This window comes from Anomalospiza imberbis, chromosome 12 (genome assembly GCF_031753505.1).
Source record: "Anomalospiza imberbis isolate Cuckoo-Finch-1a 21T00152 chromosome 12, ASM3175350v1, whole genome shotgun sequence".
In the NCBI taxonomy this organism is placed as follows: Eukaryota; Metazoa; Chordata; class Aves; order Passeriformes; family Viduidae; genus Anomalospiza; species Anomalospiza imberbis.
In genome coordinates this window covers 19,500,830-19,519,749 of record NC_089692.1, presented here as the reverse complement: position 1 = coordinate 19,519,749, position 18,920 = coordinate 19,500,830, and the positions used below count along the sequence as shown (strand labels likewise).

General features: G+C 49.0%; 1 long non-coding RNA gene across 3 annotated transcripts in view; it reads right to left on the bottom strand.

The window, feature by feature from the left end:
- Window positions 1-237: 237 nt before the first annotated feature.
- Window positions 238-18,920, bottom strand: part of LOC137481447 (uncharacterized) — a 44,015-nt gene continuing 25,332 nt past the window's right edge. For all 3 annotated transcript variants that reach the window (XR_011003498.1, XR_011003496.1, XR_011003497.1), the window contains exon 3: window positions 238-1,931. This is a non-coding gene — a long non-coding RNA (uncharacterized lncRNA). The remainder of the gene's footprint in view (window positions 1,932-18,920) is intronic.

Sequence of the window (18,920 nt, the reverse complement as noted above, 5' to 3'; positions counted from 1 at the left end):
CTGAGGGACTGAGATATGTGGAAAAGCTGGAGGAAGCTGGACAAGGCTGCACCAGGAGCAGATGAAAACCCCAACCAGCCCATCAGATCCCCTCTGCTCCCAAAGACTTGGGAATTAAATGGATTTCCCAATCCCCCTGCACTCCACACATTTGCATCTTGTTTTGCTCCTCTCTTTAATTCTGTGAGCTCCCTTGGGCCGCAGTTCAGCTCCTCTCTGACAAAATCAGGTAAACCATCACTTCTCTTCACACTTTTTTAAAGCTTTTCCTGCCAGATTCCAGCAATTATTGGGGTAGTTCTGACCATGGCTGAATCCTGATTTCTGCACCTGTGAGAATGGGGAAATGCACGGGGAATTATCCCTCTTTATCCTACACCTGCTCACGTGCCACAGCACTTTTCCATCAGGAATTCACAGGGCATGTGCACAACCCCAGTGTTCCTGAATTTCATGGATTTCACAGTGCAGAATCAGCTCCTGGGAATTCCCGGCTGCAGGGAATTCAGCTGGACACAGGGACCTTGCTCTGACACGAGAGCCTCTGTGAGCTCGGTGCTCCCAAGCAAGTCCATGTTCCCTCTCTCCTGTTCCTTGGAATATCTGCCTGCTTGTTCTGGCTCTCCCTGCCCCAGTCCTGTCCCAGCAGCAGCGTTCCCTCACGCCATGGACCACAGCACAGGACACCAGGAACAGCCTGCAAAGGTCAGCGCCATCATTTGATGTTCTCAGAACGTCTGGATTCCTGCAGGATTTCCCTTGTTCCAGCAAAAAAAGAATGGATGGAATGAAGGAAGGGGGACAGCCGGCCCCAACTCCAGGTGCAGCCTACCCCCTACCCTTCCCAGCCAGCTGAGCTCCCCTTTGGGCATCTGCTAAAATCCCCAAAAAGCTCAGGAGCCATCAGGTGGTCACGAGACGTGGAGCTGCTGTCAGGAAATTTCTCCACCGTGGTTTGAGGTTCTGCCTTCCAGCCTTATTTTCCTCAAGCTCCTTTTTCTTTCCTTGAAAATAATCCCCTCACTCAGATTCTTGTGGTGCAAAGCTTCCAGTAAGTTCCAGCCTGGAATCCAGGCAGGGGGATGGATTATCTGCCTGCAGTAGGACACCTCACTCCAAGCAGTCTAATAACATAAAAATGATATATTTGAAGTGCTGCTCCCTCAATAATACCTTTAAATGGACTCCATTTATTTGAGCATTATAAATAAAAGTGCTGGCACATGTGGAAGTTTCTCTTGGAAAAGGGGAACAATGAACTCTCCAGCTCCTTCAGCCTCTCTGAGCTCTGGTTGCCAACCTCGGAACTGCGATTCTCCAAGTGACTTTAATAAGCAAAATATTCCATTTTCCATGTATTGTTGCTCTTCAGAATGGATCCAGTTCTGGGGAGCAACGAGGAAAAGCTGTGGATTTCTGCAGAGCAAAACCAAAACTCATCCAAAGCTCATCAGAGCCCAATCCAGGGGCTGTGACCATCACGGGGACATTGGTTTTATCCTTGTCCAGGAAAAGAGGACCAGCTCCATGCTCATCTCCAGCAGCTTCCAGGTGCCTCCTGCTGCTGGAGCTTTGGTCTCTCTTACACTGTGCAAGAAGCCAAAAGATTATGCCAAGCTCCAAGTCCCCAGAGTCTGGAAAACTGCAAATCCAGACCCAAACCTTGGTACTTTGAGCTCATCTTTTCATGGGAGAAGTTGGAGTAGCCCTAAAAAGATCCTTATCAGTGGCATTTTCCAGAGCTCCATGAACACTGTCTCTGCTTTTTTGTTTTTAATAATTCCAGCATCAACTGGAAGCTCTGGGGGATTTTTCCACATGTTCTGACACATTGCCTCCATCCCCTTGGATATTCCTGGAGCGATGGATCATATGGTGCTGACAGTTCTGAGCACCTCATTCTGCAGGAAAGAAGAGCTAAAAGCCTTCCCCTGGATAAAAAAAAAAACAGACAGGGAATCTCATGAGCTGGAGCTGTTCCAAGGGGGAAACAGGGCAGCACCAGCAGCACTTGTGGGCACGGAGGGCTGGGAACACAAAAAACCTGTTTAAACCATGATCCCAAAGCTCCTGGAAGCAGGTTGGCCCTCTGGATAAGCGGTTGTGCTGCTTCCAATGACTTCATCCTGAAGAAGGGTGGCCATTGGGCTTGGGGGACTGGATTCTCTCCAATATTCCCTGGCTCAATCCCCTCCCCAAGCCCCATTATCTCCAGTCGTGCTCGGAGCTCATCCCACCGCTCCGGAGATTCCCCAGGCACCGCCTTCCATCCGACGGCTTTTTCCTTTGCCAGAAAAACAGTGCACAGCCTTGACCTCCCCATTCTGGCATCGCCGCTTCCCATGGAACGCGCGGCTGCTTTTGCGTCCAACTGGGATAACTGAGGGTGTTTGTGTTGTAACTCCGACCCAGCTGCGGGGCCGCGGAGCCAGGCATGGAGCAGCCCTGGAGCGATCGGTCCGGTGCTCCCCAGGCCGGGGATGGCCAGCAGAGCAGCTGAAGGGTGGGTGTGGAGCTCCACCAAGGGCTCCCCACCCCATCCACTTCTCCTCTCCCCAGGGATCCCGCGTTGTTCCAGAAGGGCGTGGTGGCATTACGCCACGGAACCGGGACTCCGTGAAACACGGGAGAGCCACGCTCGCCCTCGCAGAGCTCGGGGGCTGAGCCCAGCGACAGCCAGGGAAAGATGCCCTGGGATGGAGGTCCTCCAATATTGTTGTCATTCCAACACTCCCGTCCAGGTGGGTCTGCCCACACCACACCTTCAGTGCTTTCTCCAGCCTCCCAAAGGCTCCCACGGCAGCTGGATCCCAGGATGGTTCTGGATGCTGGGACCACACTGAGCACACCCAGCACTGAAGGAGTCATGGAATGGTTTGGGAATGGACATTAAAGCTCATCCGCCCCTGCCATGGGCAGAGATACCTTCCACTATCCCAGGGTGCTTCAAACCCTGGCCAACCTGGCCTTGGACACTCCCAGGGATGGGGCAGCCATACTTTCTTTGGGAACCTCTACCAGAGCCTCCCCACCCTCACAGGAAAGGATTTCATCCAAAAATCCCAACTGTTCCATTCCACTTCATACCCGAGCTCTGTGCTTCCACTCATTAAGAGCTGAGTACATCCTTTTAATTAAGACTGGAATTAATTTAGCACACCCCTGGAACATCCCAAATCCCTCCTGTAACACTTCATTCTGAAAATACATCTCAACTCAAGAAGTTTCTCCTCATTTTTGGGCCTTTTTTCCCCCTCACAGCCACACAGGGAGAACAGCAGATTCCACTTCCTACTGAGGGCAAGTTACAGCTGCTCCATCTGAGCCAGCCCTCCCTGCAAATACATCCTGATCCTATCAATCCTCGCTAAACTTCTGGACTGGCTCTTGTTTATAAAGGCAAGACCTACAGCAGGACACTCAAAATATTTCATATCAGGCTACGCTACAGTGCCTTCCTGACTGGCACGTTCAGAAAGCCTTGGAATTGATCCGGCTGGGATCAGAGCTTCCAAGCCCCCGCCTGGTGATGGGAATTTGTGTGTAAAGCCAGTAGTGATAAGAGAAGGAAGTCAGCATGGTGAAAAGATGAGATCCTCATGAAAGCCACTGGCATTGTCCAGACACAAGAAAACCTCCTGGTGGGAGCCACATCCTGTTTCAGACCCAGCTGGATTTAACACTTCCCTGGAATCTCCTTGCACAAGCCCTGAGTTTTCCAGCAGAATCACCATTAATGCCAAAGCTTAACCCAAAATGGCCTGGAAAAAACCCAAACATCACCTAATTCTGCTCTTCATTCTCCCCAAGGGCAGAACTGGATATACTTGGATTGAGCAAACATCTTTCCAGACAAAAATGCAAGGAAATGGATTCATCCTTGTCTTCACAGGGATCCTGAGGAATTTTAAGAACCAAAATTGTGCCAACCCTGTCAAACAGACAGCTGCAAAGTGACAGAGCAAATCTCGGATTATCCAAATTCACTTCTGAGTTTTCCTGAGGATTCTCCAGCCATTCTCATTTCCTGGGTGCCAAGAAGAAAGGAGGAACAGCTCCCATTCCAAGTATGGGGGACATTCCAACCAGAGCCCTCACCTCAGCCCACTGCTGCTCCTGTAATTCAAACTACTCTTCCCTCCAACCTCCCCCAGAACTGCAATTCCAGGTCAGGCTCAGAGGACAAAACATTGCTCAACCTCATAAAGCACAACATTAATCCTTGAGGCAAAACCCAGCCTTAGTTTAACTCAGCTCTGCATAAACCAAAACTCCAGCAGAAAAATCCTCAACTACTGAATTAACAGAGATGTGGGACCAACTTCCACACATTCCAATTTTTTCTTACTGGGAATCTTGGGTGCTGCAAAAGGCTCAAAGTTAAATGTGAGGGAGCTGGAGAGAGTTCGCTCAGCACATCTCCTTTGGAATGAGACCTGTAGGTGTCAGGAACCGGCCAGAGTGTGGAGCAAAAAGGTTTGCAGGAGATTCCTTCTTTGCTCTTTAGAGCAGGAAAGTGCCTGAGGTCAGGGCTGGAGGATTCCTGGTGGGGCCTTGGCTCCAGATGGAATCAGGAAAGGGAGAAACAAACTGGGCTAAACCTGGGGACAAAACTGAGGGGGAAAATCACAAACTGGGCTAAACCTGGCAAACAGGGCTAAACCTGGTGACAAAAGTGAGGGAAAAATCACAAACTGGGCTAAAACTGATTACAAAAGTGAGGGAAAAATACAAACTGGGCTAAACCTGATTACAAAAGTGAGGTAAATATAAAACAACTGAGGAACCATAATTTGACAGTGACGTTACAGGGAAACATAAAAAATAATCCCAGTAGTGATGTCTGAGAGCCAAATTTGATGAATTCATGAACAATGCAACAGGTTGGAAGCTCTGCCTTCACCAGGGACCAGTCCCAGACTTTGAGGGGAGATGAAACCCCCCCAGAATTCGCCTCAGGTTGAGGAGCAGCACCCCAGGGATGTGTCCCTGGCTCGGCAGAGCAGCACGGTAAGGAAAGCGGTGCTCACGTGCGGAGCTCTGAGCGACCTCAGACTTGGCTAAACCTCATCCCCTAAACACACTCCAGACCTGGATGGCTCAAAGGGACCCAGCCTCGCCTGAAAGCTCCAGACCTCCAGGAAACCAATGGAAAATTTTATAGCTCACATGCAAGCAGGGTCAAGGGCAGAGCGTGCACGGAGCCTATCGAGATGTACGTTCAGGAAAACAAATGTGTGCATTCAGCTGGGAAGGGGCTGGCTCATCCCTGAGGGAATCATCTCCTCCACCCCATCCCACGGCAGGGAGGGAGTTGGGGGGGATTGTTATCATCCACGTGTGGGCCAGGAAAACCCAAGTCATCCGTTTGCCCTTTCCAACACCTTTCCAGCCGTGCTGGAGGCGAAGCCATGCGTGAATCCATCCATCCCTCCTCGCAGGGAAGGGGAGAGGAGAGGCTGAGTGACTCAGGAATGTGCAGCCTGCTCTGCCATCTGCTCCTGGCACGGGCCCGCTGGATCCCGGCCATCACACGGGGCTTGTGGAAAAGGCACAGCCCGGTGCTGATCCTCCCTGGTTGGAGGTTCTCAGGACTATATTTAGGATTTTTGGGAAGGAGCGGGGTGTTATTGGTTGTTACCAGGACAAAAACATGTGATTCAATCGGCAACAGCTCGGCTCCACCGGGCCACAGCATCATGTGAGTCCTGGTAACAGCCACATCTGCCAGCTTCCCAAGACCTTTGGAGTTTTATTTTTCCTATTTGTTGCTCACTCCTCAACATGTTGAACAAAGACAGGGACTTGCTGCATGCTGCAAACTGGACCCACCGTGTCCCATCCAGATCAGAGCAAAACAGCTCGGGATTGGGAAATACACAGCGTGATTTAACCCATAAATCCAGGATTTCACTGGCACAGCTGCTCTTCTGGAACATCTCGCCAGACATCAATGAGGAAAGGCTTTGCTGGCACTGCGAGAGCCCATCATGTGGCTCAGCTAATTAAAAACTGACCTCGGCCATCATCATTAAATGTTGTAATCACAAGCCTGCAAGTGATTAGATGGAGAAACAACACCCCCCCCCCCCTTCCTCGTTCCCAGGGATCAGCAGCTGACTAAGCCCAACTTAAGGCCCTCAATCCTTTTTATAAACAGCAGAGCTCAGCTGTTGTCAGGGATGAGGACACCCAGGAATTTTGACCAGCCAGCATTTCCCTCTTGCTCCACAACCAGATTTTTGCCAGACATGGAGCAGTCAGCGCTGACTCCAACTCCTCTGCTTCCCTATCCCACCAAGAATAGGATGGCAGCCAGGGAATGCAGCCTAACACATCTCAAGCACTGCTAAAAAGGTGATTTTGGTGGACATGATACCATCAGCTACCAGAGGATGAATTCCAGCCTTGGCACTCAATCCTTGACAGGTACACGAAGACAGAGAAATTGATTCTCAATTCTCTGGGAACCTTGCACACTCTTAGGTTAATCTTGGGACATTGTACGCTCAGCAGAATTGGAAAAGTAAATTAGGGGCAGATGAAAGATGATGGAAGCAGAGAATGGATAAGAGGGAGTGGATAAGAGGCAGGATGTTCCTTGGAGGATGGAGAGGGGAGGTTGCATTGAGAGCCCACAGGGTTCTTCATCCCCAAAAGCCCCAAAACCCTGGATCACAGAAGGAATTACAAAGGTAATTTTCCTGAAATTACCTGGATATACCAGAGGAACCACCAGATCTCTTGGACAGCATCCTCACCTGTGCACCACCAGCACCTCAGCCAGCACATGGAGAGGAAGGAACTCCCCCAAATTATGACAGCAAACAAAAAACCCAAATAATTTCTGCTCAGTTATAAATCCCTGTGTCCACCTTGTGTCATTGGAATCCTTAATGTCGGAAAAGACCTCTCAGAACATCAGATCCAACCATTAACCCAGCAGCACTATGTTCACCACTAAAACATTCCCATTCCAATTACCTTGGGATTACTACTCCTGGATGTTGTTTAGCTGGGATTTTTATTGGGATTTTTTTGGCTGTTGTTTGGTGTTTTACTTTTGGAGTTTTTGGGTTTTGAAGGGTTTTGTAACCTCATTTAGGTCTTATCTCAGTGTCAAGCTGCGGAACTCATGGTCCCAGCCTGACTCTGCAACACCCCCAATATCTGACAATCCAGTGTGGTGATTTTCCTATTCAAGCACCTTTTTTGTCGTGCTTTCTCAGAAAGAACCTTCAAACCATTGCATCTTCCTTTACACTCCTTCCAACCACTCTAAAAATCCACTGTGGGCAAAACACCTCCAAGACACTCAACTGCTCCCCCCCTTTTCATCGCTCCTGCCTCTGAATTTCTGATTTTTCTGCCTCCTTGGTGGGAGGAATTTACTTGAATGAGAGGCAGCACTTGAGGCACAGGCATTGAGCCTATTTATATAATACAAGATATTTTCCATGTGTTTTGTCGGGCTCTTCACACTTCTGTTTGCTTTTTTTCCACCACTGCTGTGTGTGGTGCCAAAGGCTACATTGAGCAACCACTGAGGGCTTTAAGCACTTCTTCTCCATTAATATAATAAACTCAGAACAGGAAAAAATTGGAGAAGCAGCTCCTTGGCATTTGGCAGGGAAGAATTCAGCTCCCAGCAGCTTCTCCCAGCGCCACGTCCCATCTGACAAGAAGCCAACACCAAAACCAGGTGGCCAAAGGGCTACTGGATCTGCTGGTCCATGGATGAAGCAGGACCACGAGGGAAGCACCATAAAATAGCCTGGAGTGTACTTATCCAGGATTTTCTGGGTGTCGGAAGGGTTTAAACACCATGGGAAGGGTGTGCACTGGGCTGGGCCCTGCACAGGCCCCAAAAGGGGACCCCAGGCCCCCAAAGGGTTCACTTTTCCAACCCTTCCAGCGCCCAGAGGCCAAATGGATGTTCAGAACAAAACCAGCTCCAAAGACAAGCCTTCCTGGAGAATATTTCTCCTGAGGTACCCAGGCTGCAGTCCAGGATGCTGCTCCACAGGGTTAGGCCCATGCCTGAGCTTAGGAATGTGCTGAGCTCTGCTGCTGAACCCGCTCCTCTCGGAGCCACCTTGGGTTACACGCAGGAAATCAGGGACATGGGATGAGCCAGGATCAAGCTCCCAAGCTGTGCTGGGCTTTCATCATCATCCCCCACTCGCAAACTCCCTCACGTGTGGGGCCACGCAAGAACCACGTGGACACATCCAGCAGGATTCCCTCAGGAGCTCCAGCATGCAAAACTGATTTTCTTAAAGCATTTTGGAAGCTCTGGAAGTGTTATTCATTCCCACTTTATTTCCAGGTCACAGGATATTCTGAGTAGGAAGGGATCAAGTCCAACTCTTAAGTGAGGCCCATCCAGGCATTGAACCACAACCTTGGTGTTTTCAGAACCATACACTGACCAACAGAGCTGATCTCACTGAAGAATTCCAAGCTTATGCCTTGATTATTCCAAGATTCCCTAGTGTTCAGGGCTGAACATCACTTACAGACCCAAAGAGCATCACAGGCAACCTTGAACTTTGCATTACCTGAGACTCAGCCCATCAAAAGAGAGACAAAAATCAAGATTTATTTGTCCTTTTCACACTCCCTCAGCCTTTAACACCACCAAATATCCTGGTTCAACAACATTCCACAAAGCTTTTCCCTCCAAAGCCAGAACTATTACAAACCCCACAGCAACAACCCAGTCCATGCTCTCAGGGAAACTTCCAGAAGATCCTGGAGTGGTTTGGGTTGGAAAGGACCTTAAACCTCCCCTCATTCCAACCCCTGCTGAGGCTGAGCTTCCAGAGACCAGGCTGGTCAAAACCATGGAAATAAATGTCATTGGGAGCTGCTCATCCACACAGGAATTATTTATATGGGGAAAAACCAACCAACAAACGCCTAGCCCTCCAACAACCAGGTTGTGAACAAGAATTTATAAATTTATCACAAATCCCTGTTAAACTTTGGACAAATTTAGGCCCTGGAGGCTCCTATTAATCAGCCTGTTTCCAGTTGTTCCTGGCACAAGACAGCATTTCTTATTTTTAAGACCCCCACCCCATGTTTGTGATTTTTTTATAAGTAAATTATGGACCTACACAAGGTTAAAGGAAACACCCCAGGATTCATAGGGACCAAAAATCAGGGAAGAAGCCTCCAGACTGGCATTTTCTCTGGATAAGTTGATCTCATGTTCTTCCAGCTCTGATACACAAAACAAGTGTGCAGAGCCACTTTTATCTCTGGGAAAAAAATAACTTTGCTTTCTGATAACATCAAAAAAACTCCCAGAATGGGAAAAAATTGAGGAAAAAACGAAATACAATAAAAACCTGGAAAATAATTAATAGATTTTTCTGTGCTTTCATAATAACATTCACTTGGGTAACCATAAAAAGCGATTATTATGGTAATAAAAGGATGAATAATTTATTATGAATCCCAGACAAACTGTTCCCTTCCAGAATTCTAAGATGACTCCATGCATATGAAAATCATCTCTTAAATGTCTGTGCTCGCTGTAGCCATGGGGCCAGAAAGGTCTTCCGTGGGTTTACAGGATTGATTTTCATTTCCAAAAGCCTTCTTAGGAGTTAAAATGGGAATATAAACCTGATCATGCTGGAACCTCAGTGTGCAAGTTGCAAACCATTTACTTAGCTCAGGGATCAGTTTTGTCTGTTGCATTTCCAAACACAAATTTGGGAAAGGGGATCCATGTGCAATTCCCTCAAACTGGCGTTTCCTCAACACGCAGAACTTGATATCCAAAATACCGCTCATAACTTTTGTTTGCAGCAGCGTCCAGAACTTAAAAAGGGGTTTTTGTGTGGACTGACCCTCCCAGAGACTGTAAACTGTCAGAAACAGGGAAGACAACCGAATAAATCCAAATAATAAATCTGAAATCCAAGAGGGGAACTTTTCACCACCCAGAGCTGAATACACGGTGAACAGCCCTCAGTGTTAATGGAAAAATTCCCAACAAAGCACAAACCCACAGAACACTGGGATTTCACCAGAGTAGGGTTAGGTGGGATACTGGGAAGGAAAACTTCCCTGGGAGGGTGGGGAGAAGCTGGGATGGAATTCCCAGAGAAGCTGTGCTGCCCATCCCTGGCAGTGTCCCAGGCCAGGCTGGGCAGGGCTTGGAGCCACCTGGGACAGCAGAAAGTGGAACTGGATGAGCTTTAAGGTCCCTTCCAACCCAAACCTTTCCATGATTCCATGGATAACCCAGCAGTTCCCAGCTTAGGAAACCAAATCCATCCCCTCTCCACACCTGCCTCGGGCAGGAGGCTCCACAGAAGCCCCAAATTCCAACACCAAGGAGCAGAGAGCAGAACTGGAGCTCCTTCCAAAACAAACAGCCATAATTCAGGATTTGAGACTTCCCAAAGCACCGATTGAAAAGAGCAGGAGCTCTTTCCTAATAAAGCCCAACTGCCTGGAGTGGGTTTCCCAGCTGCTCCAAGTGCACACAATCTGGAATTAAACTGAGCTAATCTAAACCATGAACATGAACCATCCCTTGGATTAGATCTGCAACCCTCTGCTTCCAGTCCCAGCTCGTTTTCCCAGAGTTCAACAAGCAACAAATAAACCTCCAGAACGAAAGAGGAATTGTGTCAGCGTCTCATGTAGTCTGCTATTAAATAAGTCCTCACACAAACCATAATAAAATTCAATTTACTGGACTTTGTAAAACGTGATTCCCCACCTTGATAATTAAAAAGATACTGTAATAAAAGTCTTTAGTCCTCATGTGCTGCACATTTGTTCCCATCTGATTTTTATCCGAGCAGGGAGATTATTAGAACATGGAATTGCTGGTGCAGCCTTTGCGTGCAGGCACAATGTCAGGGAGATAATTCTGGTGTCACAAGAAATTCAGACAAGAAATTCAGAGCTCTGAGACCTCAGCAGCTGCTGGGCCAGCCCAGCACCCTGTGGCATCCGCTGGGCTTCCCTGAACAGAATATCCCAAACTCTGGCACCTCCCTTGGTCGGGACAGATAAGTGCTGCCTTTCCACTCTGGAGTCAGCACCAAGCTCGGAGCAAAGACTTTTGTAATCGACTAACAAGAGAAGCAGGGCTGCAGCACCAGCCCTTCCCACCCAGGTTTGCCAATGCCCAGGATCTTCCTGCCTGCCTTCCAAGAGAAAAATGGGAAGCTACTTGACTCGAACTGAAAAATGTGCACACCAAGTCATCTTCCCTGACTTGAGCAGGAACAGAAGGAAAATTCCCTCCCGGGTTAAATCCAACCCTCTGCCTGAGCAGCCTCTTGTTCTCTTAGCATCATCTTGGGGCATAGCACCAGCATTTCCAGGGATTTTTCCTGGTCCATTTGCCCTTTCTGACCCAGATTCCCCAAGCCAGCTGGGGTTCCAACCCCACTCACAGCCACTCTCTGGGAAAACCCTGCAGATTTCCCAGAGCTGGTTTGGATTCAGCTCCTCTGCAAGGTCAGAGCTTCCAAAGGTTGGTTTGGGTTGGAGGCACCCAGCCCTTGGAATGGGAATTCCCATTGTCCCACTAATCTTGGCCAAAAACCAAAAATGGTTTGGTTGTTTCCCCCACCACGCTGGGGCTGTGAGCAGAGGAGACTCCATGAGTTTCACTCTTGAATCTCCACCCTCACAGCCAGGAACTGCTCAGGAATAGTGCTGGAAGCAAAACAGGACCAACCACAGAGAAACGCCACCAATGAAAACCCAGATCCCACAGAAATTTGGGATAATTTGGGTTGGAAGGGACATGAAAGGTCATCTAGGCCAACCCTTGACAACAAGATCATAAAGATGTCGGACAGGCCCCGGCTCCAAGCTCATCCACATGGACACCATCTCTGGTTTATGCAATTCCAGTCCCCTCCTGACTTCCCTTGGCTGGATCCCAACACGGGATCTCAGCCCTTGGAGTGAGCGCAAAGGGAATCCGAGTGCAAGATAGAAATCCTCCATCCAAACACATCCCCCTTCCTAAAAATCAGGCAAACACATCCAACGCCAGCAGGGCCCGCACTGGCTGTTTACTTAACAGGCATTCCTCCACCTCGGGACAGACTCCATCCATCCTGCTGGAAAACACTCCCACATCACAGGGAAAATCAGGCAAAAATCACTCTCCTGAAGCAGGAGGAGGCATGGGCAAAGCAGCGTTATAAAGCTTATCAAAAGTCTAAGTTTTACCAGAGTAATTATTTTTAAATCTGCTCAGAAAACACACCCCCAGATCAAGTTAATTCCCAGCACAGGTTCTGCTCCAATCCCAAAGAATATGAATTTGTAGGTCCGTTTTTTATAGGACCAGCCTAAAAGCACTGCGGTGTTTTTATTTCACATATGGGCTTGGAATGAAGCTGATTTCTCCGAATTTACCCAGATATAAAATAACATCTGTCCACGGAGCAGGTAAAGCTCCAGGCTGGATAGCTTCACCCAGATAAATCCCAAATTTAGCTCATGCAACGAGTAGCCAAGAGTAAAACATGAGAATAAATGGAGAGAGAGCACCACGAGGACCAGCACTGCCACAGGCTGCAGGGTTGGAACGGGTGATCTTGGAGCTCAGTGATTCCATGAGATCAGGAATGTGATTTATTATCCCCAGCCAGTGAAATGATGGAACAACTGGGCTGGACTGGGAGGCTGTGCCCAAAGAGCAGCACGGGAGAGAAGACACAGGTTTGGAATCTGCAAAATCTCTGGCTAAACAAGGGTTTGAACCTCACCGAGCACTTCAAACAGTCCCACTGCAGAGACAAACAATGATGGGAAAAACCAAACCAAAACCACCCAGAAATGCAAATATTAATGTTGGGCTTTCTCCATTGGGATCATTCTGAAATTGTGATCTACACCTTAAACCTGAGCTCAACAGCTGCCAGACAGAGCAACCTCTGCCAGCTTCAACATCAAAATAAAATAAAATAGAGCTGTTAAGCTTTTTCCCTATTAGAATAAAAAAAAAAACAAAACAAACAAACCCAGTGTATTGAACTATAAAGTATTAAAAAAAACTCATTCATTTACATAATTTAAAATCTCAGTCACAAAAACCTTTAGAGCCATCATGCCACAGAGAGGAAAAAATACAAATATCAACCTGTACACGCAGGCCAGGCTGCGTTCCTTATCCACACTCCAAAATCCCTGAGTTCGGGGAGGGATTGCAGCTCCCAGCCCTGTCAGCACACGAGAGGGCACTGTTCTGTAGGCTCAGCACAAACCCAGCAATCCCTGGGCTCAGCCCAGGCTGCCACGGCTGCTCTGGACCATCCCGCGCGGAGCCAGAAGCGAATGGAATCAGCATCCTCAACTCCTTCCCGGCCATCCTTCCCTTCCCTGCCCAGCAGCATCACTGTTTGCACGGGGAATGATGATTTCTTGATTTCAAGGCACTTTTCTTGTCCCAATTACCAAAGGTCTCATTTTTCAGGCATTACGAGACAGGAGCTGACTCAGGGCAAGGTTTTTGGTTTGGGGGCATCGATCAGGTGTGATGGAGATTCCACAGGGTCTAAAAACCTTCAGGAGACTCCCAGGTCCAATCCAGGAGGGGAAAGTGATTCAAATTTAGCCCAATATTTAAGGTTTAAACTAAGTGATCAATAAACTCAGCATTACAAGAGAGGACTCCAAGGGGTTTTTTGCTGGTGGCACCTGCATTGGATAAATCAGGTGTGATGGAGATTTCACGTGGCATCAAAACCTTCAGGAGACACCCACCATCCAGCCCAGGAGGGAGAATTCATTCAGATTCAGCCCAGTATTTAGGTTTAAACAGATGAACCCAAAAAATTTGGATTAAATCCACTGGAAAGTAACCAGTTGGAAATTCAAGTGACACTCCAGGGCCTCCAATCTGTGATTCCAAGAGGTGCCAACATTTCAGGATGCAGCAGGAGCAGATGGGACAGGAGGAGGGTTTTGGCCAAAAAAGCAAATTAACAAACAGGTGTCAGAGAGCTCCCAAGTCCCACAGAGCTGAAGCTGCCCCAGACTAAACCCTGCTGAAATCTGCTCCTTTTAGTAACTCCAGATCCACTTTGTGCCACCACAGGCTGCCACTCTTGTCACCTGCATTTGTGCCACCTCCTCTGCCCTCTGAGCCCGAACTCCAGGTGTTCCCCACATCCTCCCTGCTCCTGCAGCTCCCCCGGCTCAGGGAGCAGCACATAAATAATGAAATTATTTCAGACCCACTCAGTCTCTCCTGCCAAGCCCCACTCCCAGCTCCTGTGTTTCTCCTGCAGCACGTGCTGACAGATGCCACATTCCTGCTGCTGCAGGGCTCCTGAGGAAGCACAGGCAGACGGGAACAGGAGGAAGGCAGGAAATTGCTCTGTTTGGGATAAAAAGAAGCGTCTGCACGGCTCCTCGGAGGACAGCGATGTTCCCACTGAGGCACAGGGAGCTGGGCCTCCAGATTCGATTTCCTGCCCCCCAGAGCAGCTGATTTCCCTCCCATTCCCATGAAAGCTTTTCAAATCTTGGAGCTAAGTGGCCAAAAAATTGATCAGTCCTGTCATCCTGGCTGCTTTTTGGGGGGCTTTTTCCTCTTTCTGGATGTTATTTGGAATTAGGCATCACCAGCCCACTGTGGCAGCCTGGCACAGCCAGCTCAGGGCAAACCCAGGAACCACTCAGCCCCATTTTGGTTTTTCAGAACATCCTCAAGAACCACTCAGCCACTTCTTGGTTTTTCCAGGACACCCCCAGGAATGACTTTGCCATTTTTTGTTTCTCAGAACGACTCCAGGAACCCTTCTGCCAGTTTTGGCTTGCCACAACATCCCCAGGAACCCCTCAGCCACTTTTTGGTTTTCCACAATATCCCCAGAAACTGCTTTGCCCCCAAAGAGGCTTCACAGCCAAAAAATCTTGTGATTAAATCCCTCATGTAAGTTCTGAGCTGATGGTTCTGGGGAGGCTTGTCCCAGCTTCCACAACCTGGAGATGCTGCCAGGCCAGCAGAGCTGTGTCCCCAAGGCCACAGTGCACCCCTGGAACACCAATCCTTCATCCTCGGGCAGCCTGAGAGCTTCCTGAGCTCCTCACAGGACTCAGGAGCTCATCCCCATCCCACTGAGGGATATTCATTCTCCCAGTCCCACCCTCAGCTGTGCATCACAGGGATCTTGGAACATCTGCTCAGCTCTAAGGGCTCTGAACCTGATTTCTCTCTGCTCTGCTCCTCCCGTGGCTAAGAAAGGCCAGAGCAGATGAATCCCAGCAAGCCCAGTCTGTGATAGATGTTGTTTACATTCCAGGGGACAACCAGAGGTGTTTCCTTTCCAGCTCAAACAACAACAAAACCAGGTGGAACACCCCCAAACCCCTCATCCCGAGTCACTAGCTCAGCACCCACAGGAGAGGCAACAACTCCTCAGCATCCTTCAGTCCCATCCCTACGGGATCTCACGGAGAACATTATTTACCTACCCTTGGAAGCACCTCACCTCCAGTCTGGAAGCAATTCAGCACAACACAGCTCATTAAACTCGCTCAGGTTTATGATTAAAGCAGCAAAATGGAATTGGACTGAAAGGCAGGACAGGCACGGTGCAGCCTGAAGGAAAAATGGGATTTCAGGGAGCACAGAATCACTGGGATCCATCCCCCAGCACCAGCACAGGATTAGAACACAACTGATCACCAGTCACACAGCTCACCTGGAAATAACTTCTCCCCCCTGGTTTTGCTACACAAAGTCAAATATTTGTTTTCCCCACATGATTTATTTCAGGAAGTGAATAAATGGGGTTTAAGGTGAGGGGATTTATCACTGCCCTCTGTGTCAGATGTCTGTCCTGATGGATTCTGAACATGAAAAATGGAATGGCACCTATGGAGATGTCTGGAGATAAATCAGTTTGAAAGGAAAAGAAGGAAAAGGAGACACAGAGTTTCCTTTTCCCTAAAATCCATTGCTCATTTCAGAGCTCCCAGAGTAAGGCACCAAACTGCCCTCAACTCTGAAAATTCATAATATAAAGACACCTAAAAACATCCAACAACCAACTGCTTTCCTTGACCAGTCTGTCCTCTAAATATTATTTTGTGATGTCTAATGAGAGAAAACTCATTAGAGTAACGAGTATCATCAGCTCCAAGAACTTCACTCCCTTGAGGACCACACCAGGGACACAGGAGCCAGCACCTCGTGGTGGGACACTGAGCCAACAAGGACCTTCCTGTGGCTCCAAGTCTCAATCTCCTGTAAATCTCCAGGAACAACAATCCCTCCCTCTGCAATACAAGAGGATTTTCAAGTGCATTTCTTCACAAAGCTGTGAGTCCTGAAGGGACCATGAACTCATCTGTGCTGACCTCCTGCACCACCCCAACAATTCCCTTTCCCCACTCACCCAACTCCATAAAACCCCAAAATGACACGAAATCCTAAAATGAGGGTCCTGGCTGAGCACCCTCCCGTGCAGGGCTGGTTTGAGGAGCGGCAGGGGACAGCAAATCCTCCGTGGCACTTCCATCACAAACGCTGGGCTGTGGCCAAGGCAGAAAGCGCTGGGGTTTAGCTTCCAGCTCGGATTCTCACTCTATCTTATCCTTTTGTTTCCAAAGTTTTCTCTTTCAAAACGATCCCAGTGCATAAATAACAAGTCACTCCATTTATTTTAGTTTTTTCTCCAGAAATGCAGTAGATTAAGAGCTTTTCAATCTCTTGCTCTCATTTTTTTTAGCCTTTTTTTTTTTTATACTAACTTCTACTTTTTGACATCCTTTGGAAAAGAAAAATAGGACCAATCCCCCATGGTTTAGTGAGGGACACAAGGCTTCCCTTCACACCCATCCCAGCACCCCACTGGCCTTTGAAGCTCATCCTGTCCTTCCCAAAGGCTTTATTTATTCCCTTGGCAGTGCCACCGGGAGCACCCCTGCCTCAACCCCAGCTCCAGCTGCATCCAAGCCCGTTTCATTTCTGCGGGCTGAGCTTTCCAAAGCTCCCAGAGCACAGCTCCTCCATCACCACCCTGCCCTTCTCAGCCAAGGCTGAGCCATGCGAGCTCCAGCAGCAGGAATTTTATCAGGACTCGGGGTCGCCAATGAGGGGATGGAACAAGAGCGGGCCAAGCTCACCGAGCCCAAGCACCAACCTCCCTGATGAGGAATATTTTTATTTCAGATGTCTCAGCCGGTTTTGGATCCCTTTGGCGTGGCTTCAGCCCGTAAAACTCTAATTGTTCTCCTCAGATGTACGGCCAGCCCTCCGGAAAAACATCTGGCTTTATTCCAGCTACCTTTTTCAAGCAAATCCTTCAAGGATGAGGCAACTTTTGCTTGACCTTCATTTAAGAAGTGTCCACCAGAGCCCACATTTGTCTCCAGAACCACAACTGGAACAGTTTATTGGGGCTTTCTCCTCCCCTGCAGGAAAACAGAGCCATCAAGGGATGCTTTTCTCAGCTGTGAAGTCCAATCTGAGCATTGAAGCCACAGCTGCTCTTCCCAGCATTTTCCAAGGAGAGAAGCAGGAAAACACAAAATTATCCATTAGTGCAGGGCACTGGGAGCAGAGAATTTGAGACCAGCCATCACTGCGGAGCAGCTCTCCGAGAGCACAGGCACTAAGTGGGAATTGCTAAATAAAGTCCTCACGTTTCCCCAACAAAGAACCCTCGGCTCCTTTATCCGGCAAATCCGGCTCTTAGGCGAAGTCATAACAATCCATAAAACTGACTCGGAGCCTTCCAGCAACTCCTGCAGCTCTGAGGAGCAGGCTGAGCAGGCAAATCCGAGTCACCACAGACAGAAATGAGTTACCACGACTCAGGGCTACCAGTGCCACCCCATTACTCAACCCAGGCCAGCTGCTTTCGTTCCTACCCAGCCTCAACCATCAAAGGCTCCAACAAATCCCAACTCTTCCCAACTTTCTTGCCCACCCAACAGCTATAAACATCCAGCGAGCCTCTCTGGTGAGTAATGGGAACAGAATCTGCTCCGTGGCCGCGCGAGCGCTCGCCGGGGGCTCTCTGGTGGATTTGGCCTCGCGCAAACGTGCAACGTGATGCGATTTCCCACAAATGTTCCTGCCAGCGGGATTCTGCGCTCGTCCCGAGCGGCTGGGGGATAAACAAAGGAGCAAAAAACACCAGCACTGGGTTTGGAATTGGAAAATATCTGCGGAGGACGAGCACATGATGGGAGCGGGGCCGATGCACGGGATTGGCTTCCCCGTGTTGGGAAAGAGGAAGAATTGGCCTTGATTCCCTCTCTACTTCTGCAGGGGAAACAGAGGTAACAATTCATAAGCCAATAAAACCCCATCTGAAAACCATCCCAGAAATTGGTCAAGCACTTCCCAGTTCGCCTCGGGCGCTGCGGTGCCGGCACACGCCAGAACTATGAGGTGATGAAACGGGCGGGGGGCTCAGGCTGACAGGAGCATGAAAGGATTTCAGACACTCGAGCCACGGGGATGGCTCGGGTCACACATGGGGCTGCTCCTCCTGACAGGCTCCATCTGGGATCAGGAACAGCTGGGAAGAGGATTGAGTTACACAGGCACGGGGAGAGCACAACCAGAGCGGCGGAGACACCCAGGTGCTCATCCGGCCTCACCCCGTGCTCCAGGACACAGATCCCAGGTTTCCCAAGGCCTCCATGAACCTCGAGTCCCTCTGCACAACAAAATCCCTGTTTCCAAGGGCCCTTACCATGAGCTTTGGGAACAGCTGGAATAAAGATCCTGGATTTTCCAAGGCCTCCACGAACCCCTCAATTCACCCTGTACAATATCCCTGTTTCCAAAGACCCTCACCATGAGCTTTGGGAACAACAGGAATAAAATTCCCAGGTTTTCCTAGGCCTTCATGAAACTTGATTCACCCTGCACAACAATATCTCTGTTTTCAAGGGCCCTCACC